The sequence below is a fragment of the Mauremys mutica genome, chromosome 14, assembly GCF_020497125.1.
Source record: "Mauremys mutica isolate MM-2020 ecotype Southern chromosome 14, ASM2049712v1, whole genome shotgun sequence".
NCBI lineage: Eukaryota > Metazoa > Chordata > Testudines > Geoemydidae > Mauremys > Mauremys mutica.
In genome coordinates this window covers 24,777,540-24,785,935 of record NC_059085.1, presented here as the reverse complement: position 1 = coordinate 24,785,935, position 8,396 = coordinate 24,777,540, and the positions used below count along the sequence as shown (strand labels likewise).

Below are 8,396 nucleotides of genomic sequence, written 5' to 3'. Positions count from 1 at the left end.
ACATGAAAAGCTCCCTTGGGTGCTTTGATTTGCATAAATTGCTTTTATTCACCAGATCACTGTAGGTTTAAACTGATTTTTTGAAACCTCCTAGGGGTCATATTTTCCTAGCTAACAAGTGACCAGCAACAAGTTTATGACTTTTACTGGTAAAGCTCAGAGAAGGCTTTTTCTTTAGAGGGTAAATCTGTGGGAAAGAATTGTCTGAATCTGTAGTACAATCTTAAGAAGTAGCAAGAAGGCTCAAAAAGAGTATTTCCATACCACATTGTATTATTTGTATGCACATCTGGCTGCATAAGGAGAAAAAGAGTGGAATCTGGATCTTGGAAATGGCCAGCCCATAACCTTTCGCACAGAAAATTCTTTGATTACATTAAGGAACAGTCCTGTGGCTCTCCACCACCTTATATTTTAACATGCTTACACACTGTATATCATTCTGCACCAAAGCTCAATTTTGTCATTGTATTTTCTAAACTACACTGTATTATATCTTCATGCCTTTTTCAAAGATATGTTGCTAGCCATTGCAATACTCTACTTGAAAATGTATTTTAATACAATAGTTTAGTACAATTTATTTTTAGCACATACCATTCACTTTTATATATATATATATATATATATATATATATATATATATATATATATATAAAATCATTTGTGGGGAAACGGAGGTGAAGGTTTAAAGTAATTATCTTAATTTACAAAAACAACGAGGAGTCCGGTGACACTTTAAAGATTAACCGATTTATTTGGGCATAAGCTTTCGTGGGTAAAAACCCCACTTCTTCAGATGCAACATCGATGCATCTGAAGAAGTGGGATTTTTTACCGACGAAAGTTTATGCCCAAATAAATCTGTTAGTCTTTAAGGTGCCACCAGACTCCTCATTGTTTTTGTGGATACAGACTAACACAGCTACCCCTCTGATAATTTAAAAAATCCAGTTTAAGGCTTAATTAAATATTTTTAGCCAGATTTCTTTTTGGGTCATTAGTATTTGCTGGATCTGAGGAGACAAAAATCTCTTCTGTATTTAGCACCACCTCCTTCTTTTTGGTTCTCTTTCACACATCCTGTATTTAAATAATTTATAGATATTATAAATACCAAACCAATGGAACTTTTAGGATTAACTCATGCAAATGACCTTAGATTTTGAACAGCTATGGTGTAGAAATGGCACAAATAACTGTGAGGTCATAAGGATCATTCTCAGTGATTCATTTTCAAGTCTACAGGTTTTTTAATATTTGAAAAATTCAAAATGTTTTGTAGAGTCATTACATTTTGTACAGTTCTGAAATAATACCCATTTTGCAACTGAATTTGTTAAAATGATAATAAGTGAGGAGGCTGTCACTTGACAGAGTTAAAAACTAGCTGTTTTTTCTCTTATCCGCTTTGCTATAAGGTAAATTTGTTCTATTATATTTAGATTAATTTGTATTTCTTTCATAATAGGAAGCGTAGAACATTATAGACTTATTAACAAAATGAGGAAAAGAGAAAGGGGGAGGGGACAGGATATGAAGAGATCAATTACATATTTTTTTTGTCAAAAATCAGATAGGCACATATTTTAGTTTGGAGAGCATATGCTGCTCTTGATGTGGATCCAAAAATGAGCCACTGCATTGAGCAAAATAAAGCCAGCTCTGTAATTATTAGCAGAGATATACTCATGAGGGCCATTTCCTGTAGAAAATACCACTTTTATTTTCTTTCCTGTATCCTAATAGAATCCCCTTAGAAAAGGAAGGAACGGAATAGGCAAAAGTTTGTATTTAAGTAATAAGCCATGACAGACACTGCATTTTTTGCCAATAACTGCACACCTTGGAAAGTAAGGGAGGGCATGTGATCTTGTAGACTTACTGAAGAGCTCCTATCATCACAGTGAATGAGTTCATCTGTTTCAAAAACAGAGAGAAAAGGAGAGCAATTGCTGGTGGAAACAATCCACCGGCATTTTGATCTGAATCACAACAAAGCAGTGAGAAGTCAGCCTGAAACATCATGTATGGCATCAGAAATGGTATAGACTATAAGCATGCTGTAATAAAATTTCATCTCCCATGGTTGGCTCAGAAATCAGCCTGCTTCTATCAACAGCAGGCCGAAAGACATTACACCCATTTGGAACGAATAAGGTGTACTATGCAGAGTCAGCAATAAGGCTTGTATTTTCCATACAGGGCCAAGGAAATGATAGTTCATTGGCCAAGTGGATCAATTTAGGTTTGAGAATTGGAGTATTCATCTACAGAGAATTTTGCATCAAGGCCAGACAGGAAAAAAAAGCCCTTTTGCACCTTGAAAGAATATGGGAGGAAGAGGAAAATCAGTTGGTACTTGCAGGATAGCAAAGGAGTGGCAAAATTGCCATTTGGCACATTCTTTCAGAAAAGGGAGCAAGAAAAGTTACTGTTAACTAGAATAAGAAAGGAGAAGTTTATTTTGGTAACCAATGGACAGACACTGTGGCCAAATTCCGTTTTTAAGATTGGAAATATTGGGTTTGTGTCAGTATGTGGCAGGCCATTTTCCAACCCTGCACTCATTACACAGTTTGTTATTTTCTTTTTACAAATCCATATGAATGGGAATACAGAAGCACGTACACAGTCAGTTATTGTAAGACTGTTTTTATGCATATTGTCAGAGACTATTTAAATGCTGCACAAAAAAAATCGGTTTTCCCTGCTAATACTTTTATCTTCTCTGCTACCATTTGCCTCTTCTGCTGTTCAAGGCCTTGCTGAGGCAGAGGAAAAAAATTAAAACTTTTCACAACCTTGAGCCAGACGTACTCTCTCAGTTAATCCCTTATAGGTGTGCAGAACCTCCATGCGCTTGTATTTACAGAGTTCCTCTAGGTCAGCATTGATTTACTGGTAAGAAATCCCATGGATTTTGAGGGGTACCATCCCACATCCATAGCCACTCACTCCAAGCCCTGTCCTCATTCCCCTTCTCCCTGTCCACATGGATCCTGCACCCACTGGAACACCCATGGAGAGGTTTGCGTAGGATTGGGTTGAAGGGAAACAATGCCGTTAATGTGATCCCAGTCCCCTCCAATGCCTGGCAAAACATCATCTGAATTTGGGAATCAGATTAGTCAGTTATATCCACTCCATACACATAATAGGGTCACTGTCGAGGAAGATCTCATGATGAATGGGGAAAGTGTCCACCGTTATAGGTGCTTTTGCTTCAGACACTTTGGCTGCAGATTCAGCAAGAAAAACCACACACACTTCTTTACGTTTCCAGCCAGAAGGGTCATAAACATTTGTATATTATATGATGGCTTAGATGCTATAAAGAAATCAGCAAGAATCATGCCAGGACCAGGATTATAATTCTGTGAATCTGGAGGAAAAGTGTCCCTGCTGAAGGGCTGTGCAGGAAAGTAAGTAAGTAAGTAAGTAAAAATAAATAAATAAATAAATAAATAGCACTTTTGCAACCCTCAAATTGCTCCAGCTACTGGGGAAATGATTAGCTATTAAAAATTAAGGATGTTAAAATTTAGCTTCAGTCACTTTTCTCCCTATTTTTATTTTTTAGCGATTATTTAATATTGTATTGCAGTTGTGTCTAAAAGCCCCAGTAGGCTGAGGGGCATCATGGTACAAACACATACAAAGACATGGCCCTGCCCCAGAGATCTTTTTATCAGCCCCTAATTAACCTCTTCCTGATCCTTCAAACCAGAGTAATCTGAGTGTCTCTACAATGAATCTAAATCCACTCAGCTGGGGAGAAGGTCTAAGGCAGGGGTTGGCAACCTTTCATAAGTGGTGTGCCGAGTCTTCATTTATTCACTCTAATTTAAGGTTTTGCGTGCCGATAATACATTTTAACATTTTTAGAAGGTCTCTTTCTATAAGTCTATAATATATAACTAAACTATTGTTGTATATACAGTAAATAAGGTTTTTAAAATGTTTAAGAAGCTTCATTTAAAATTAAATTAAAATGCAGAGCCTCCCGGACTGGTGGCCAGGGCCTGGGCAGTGAGAGTGCCACTGAAAATCAGCTTGCATGCCGCCTTCAGCGTGCATGCCATAGGTTGCCTACCCCTGGTGTAAGGAAAAATTATTCAGAAATATGACTAGTAGGAAATAGAGAACTGTTTGACACAGTACTCATAACAAACCAGACTACTGCTGCATTACTCTACATCTCTCCATAACTCACTCTCATTTGATAGTGTCTGCTGTTTACAAGGGCTTTCACTTGTTCTCAGTATTATCTAGAATGCAATATCACATGAATTAGAAACTTCTAGAAAACTCACACACATTTCACTATTAATTGATTGGTAACTGACAGTTGGGCTGTTAAACAAGAAGGAACATTCTAGAAAATCCAACTTCACTGTTATTAAAAAAAATGCCTTAGAATGCTATTGTAAGTGTTCAAGAGAGATAAGACATCTCCCCCACTGTAAGTAGTGAGCAAATATATACAGAAATAATAATTACCGCTACGATTTACAAAGGGGTCTCAGGGAATTAAGCATCCACTCCCATTGATTTTCAGTGTAAACTGGGCACCTCACAACTCTCAGGCGCTTTTGAGAAATCACACCCCAAAATCAGAATTCCAAAGTCATCTTTATACAAATAGCTTATCTCAATGCAGATTTTATTAGTAGGAGCCCCTTAGGCAGCTAAACCCAAAAGGCAACCCCCACCTATCCCCAGCCTATGTTGTAATCTGAAGATTGCTTTTGTTTGAGTACATTACTTTTTATGAGCACTCTCAGCTGTTTAACAGGGATAGAGCTGGCCGTGTGTATTGCAGGATGAGTACATTGGAAGCTTAGCACAGGAGAAATAGGATGACAATGAGGGCATAGTAGGTAAGTGTATGAGCAGGTAAGAAGAGAGGGAGATGGTGTAATTAAAGGATGAAATGATGTAGTGGTGCCCAATGGGTAATAGATAATAGATGTAATTCAGGGTGATTCAGAAGATGGCATTGTACAACATAACTCACTGGGGAAGCTGCAAAACAAACCAAGTAGAGAGAAGTGTCAGTTCTCTGCACTTAGTATAGAGAAGCTTTGGTATGCTTTGTGTACTGCCATCTCTGTAAAAAGGGACTGAGCTAACGAGAGAGATGATTAGTTTTCTAGGGGCAAAGGTTAAGGATGTTAGTGAGAGGGTTGATATGTTACAGTCAAAAGAACTGGGAATGATTCCTATATTTGTGCATGTGGAAATTAAACGATAACAGAAAGGCAAAGATGCTTTACAGGAGGCTAGGGCTTGAGAGAAAAGGGGTGGGGGGGGGAAGTGTAGTTTTGGTACAGTTCTAGTTGTTAACAGAAGTGAGAAATTCCTAAGCAAATCTTGTGCATAGCAGGTGAATGAAAGGCTAGTGAACTGGCACCATTCCACAAAATTAAGAGCTTTAGACAACTAAAGCTTCCCACTGATAGTAACTAGGGTTACACTAGAGTTTAAGAAAGAAAGAAGAGAAATACAGGACAAGCAATCAGCATGTTACACTATTTCAAAGAGAATTTGATTTTATATGGCACCTTCTGTACACACAATAAAATCAAAGATATTGGTAGAGTGGTCACTGGCAGGCCAAGGGCAAGCATTATATGCTCACTGGTGTTATACATTATGATCTTGGACATCAAAAACGTTTGTTATAGGGAGGTAATGTTGGCCAGAACACTGGAATATCCCCTTCCTCTTTTGAGAAGTGGTATGGGATTTTTTATTGTATCCAGCAGCTGCTGTTTCTGCCTGGGATAAGAATTTGCACTTGCTGCTCTCTACTTCTAAACTTGCCACTGAATGTATTAGTACTCTGGAGGTCTGTAGAGAAGGTACAAATGCAAACAACCTCCCTCTCCATTACGTAGACCAATCTTCTGTGAATGCTATTCAAAGTGTGCCATGATCAGAGAATGTGGAGAGCAGCTGTGTAGCAGCTGCCCAGGACCAACACTCTGTTTTCTTTATAAAGTAGTGAGTTTTAGAACAGGACAGAGACATAAGAAAAGAAAAATGGCTTCTATGTAAATGTTAAGTGCATAGGGATAGGATATGACTCAAATGTAGTTGCAGATTTGGAAAAAGTTAACAGTGTATCTGACATGAGAAACAAGAAAAATGACTCTGGATTTGAAAGACTTACTAAGTAGCTCCTATGCTGTCTTCGTGGTCTAAATGCAATACAGAAGAGGATCATAGTTTGGTCTGTCAGCTCATTTCTTCACTTCCAGGTCAGCAGGGACTAGGACAACTGCAGAGAAAACATATCCACTCCTTCATTTCATTCTGTTGCAACAAAATGAGGCTCCAGAGAGAGAGAGAGAGAGAGAGAGAGAGAGAGAGAGGTCACTAGCCTTCATCTGCTAGAGTGATTCTGGAACCATCAGAAAACAGAAGAACAGATATCCTCAAGGCTCAATGAAGAGGACAGAAGCCCTAACCCCTTCCCAAAAATACAAATATATTATTGACAAAAGGGTTTGATAAATAGCGGGGAAAGAAGTAGGAGATAAGGATACTGAAGCCGCAGAGAGAAATGATATACCCATTTTGACTGACAAATCACTGGGTAAAAATGTAAGATAATAAAAGGTGGTAAAAGAGTCTTAACTCTTAAAGAGTCTTCAAGGCAGCTGGAAAAAATAAATTGTGGAAGGCTCTCAGAGATAAAAGAGGCTCAGAGGAAAGCCAAGACTTTCACCTATAGAGCAGCATAAGTACACAAGATCTGGGGATGGACCCAATGAACATTGGGAGTGGTAACACTTAGAATCCAGTCTTGGATCTGGATCCTAATTTTACAGTTGGCCCATATCTTTATAATAGGATTTAACCAAAATCATGAATCCGGACAACCTTGAACTTTCAGGAATGTATGGTGTTAGACTCCTGCTCAAGTAGTATGCTTTCTGCCAGGCTTTAGCAAACCTAAGGACAGTAAATATTCTTCTAGTACAGTAGTGCTCAGCAAGTGAGATTTCGAATGAATACGGAAGGTGAAAGTCTATTTTAAACTAGTCCTGGAATTGGTTGGAAAATGGAAGATGGGGAGAAATAGTGTTTTCAAAAATTTCAATTTCATTTTTTGTCATTTCTTTGATTTTCGCCACCAGCTATAATCGTAACTGAAGTAACTCTGGAGAAAGGTCTAATATTTAGCTATCAAAACTATTATAAGATTTTAAATTCTCACAAGTGCCAGTTACATACTAGAAGCAGAAACCAAAAAGGTATGACTTTTGGAAAGCTGACTTTGATGGACTGCATAAATTTGTTTCAATTTCAGTAAACACATGGCACATCTAATCTACTACAGACAAGTGAAGAAAATCTTAAAGGAAGACCTGGAGAAATACTGAGTTTGATGAAACATCCTTGTTAAGTCTGATCATAGTAAAGGGCAATAGAGGTCAACATGTTTATGCAAAGATGCATATAATACAAAGACTAAGCAGAGGTATTTAACATTATGATAATAGTTTGGCAAAAGGAGGACTGGCAGTTATATTTTAAAAATAAGCAAAAAGAAATACCAAATGCTAAATTACAGAGAATGTTCTGATGAACAGTAAATTGTTACTGGAGACTATCGGTACACAGACAAAAGTGTACTTACTAAACAATATTCCAGCTACTTTTATTACATCCCTTCTGCATCATTAGGGTCCAATCCTGCAAAATTCTGACTATTGTAGTATTATACTTATTATTTTGCATTGCAGTCGTGCCTAGGTGCCCCAGAAAAGATACCTCCATATTAAAGCTGGGCAGCATTTTTTTTATAGTTTATGCATCAGAAAACGCAGTTTATGTCAACTGAAACTATTTGAGAATTTGACCAAATTCATCCAATAGTCTTAGACAACTTGCCACCGCCGCCGCCACGCACACACACTTTTGGGGCTAGATTCACAATGGGACTTAGGTGCTATTCACAGAGAAGGAGGAAAGTGGGATGCAGGTGATGCAGGTTCAAATCCGTGCCCTGGAGCAGGGACTTTAACCGGTGTCTCTCCACTCCCAGATGAGGCTAGTGGCTATTTTAGAGTGCCCCGCCCCCCCCTCTCCTCTCAAAGCTGTTTCTCTTTGAATAAATAGTCAGTCACTGGAGCAGGGACTGGAACCCAGGTGTCCTACATCCCAGGTGAGTGCCCTAACTGCCAGGCGATTGAATCATTCTCTCTCCAGCTCAGTGACTATTCAGGTATTTTATACAAAGTGGAACAGCTTCAACAGGAGAGATTGAGACCTACCCCAGAACGCCCTATAGCAGGGGTCGGCAACCTTTCAGAAGTGGTGTGCCGAGTATTCATTTATTCACTCTAATTTAAGGTTTTGCATGCCAGTAATGCATTTAATGT

At 38.4% G+C, this 8,396-nt stretch overlaps 1 long non-coding RNA gene across 1 annotated transcript in view; it reads left to right on the top strand.

The window, feature by feature from the left end:
* The first annotated feature begins 4,414 nt into the window (after window positions 1–4,414).
* The window catches only part of LOC123349551, a 4,691-nt gene continuing 709 nt past the window's right edge, over window positions 4,415–8,396 (top strand). The window contains exons 1-2 of the long non-coding RNA XR_006573580.1: window positions 4,415–4,465; window positions 7,322–7,492. This is a non-coding gene — a long non-coding RNA (uncharacterized LOC123349551). The remainder of the gene's footprint in view (window positions 4,466–7,321; window positions 7,493–8,396) is intronic.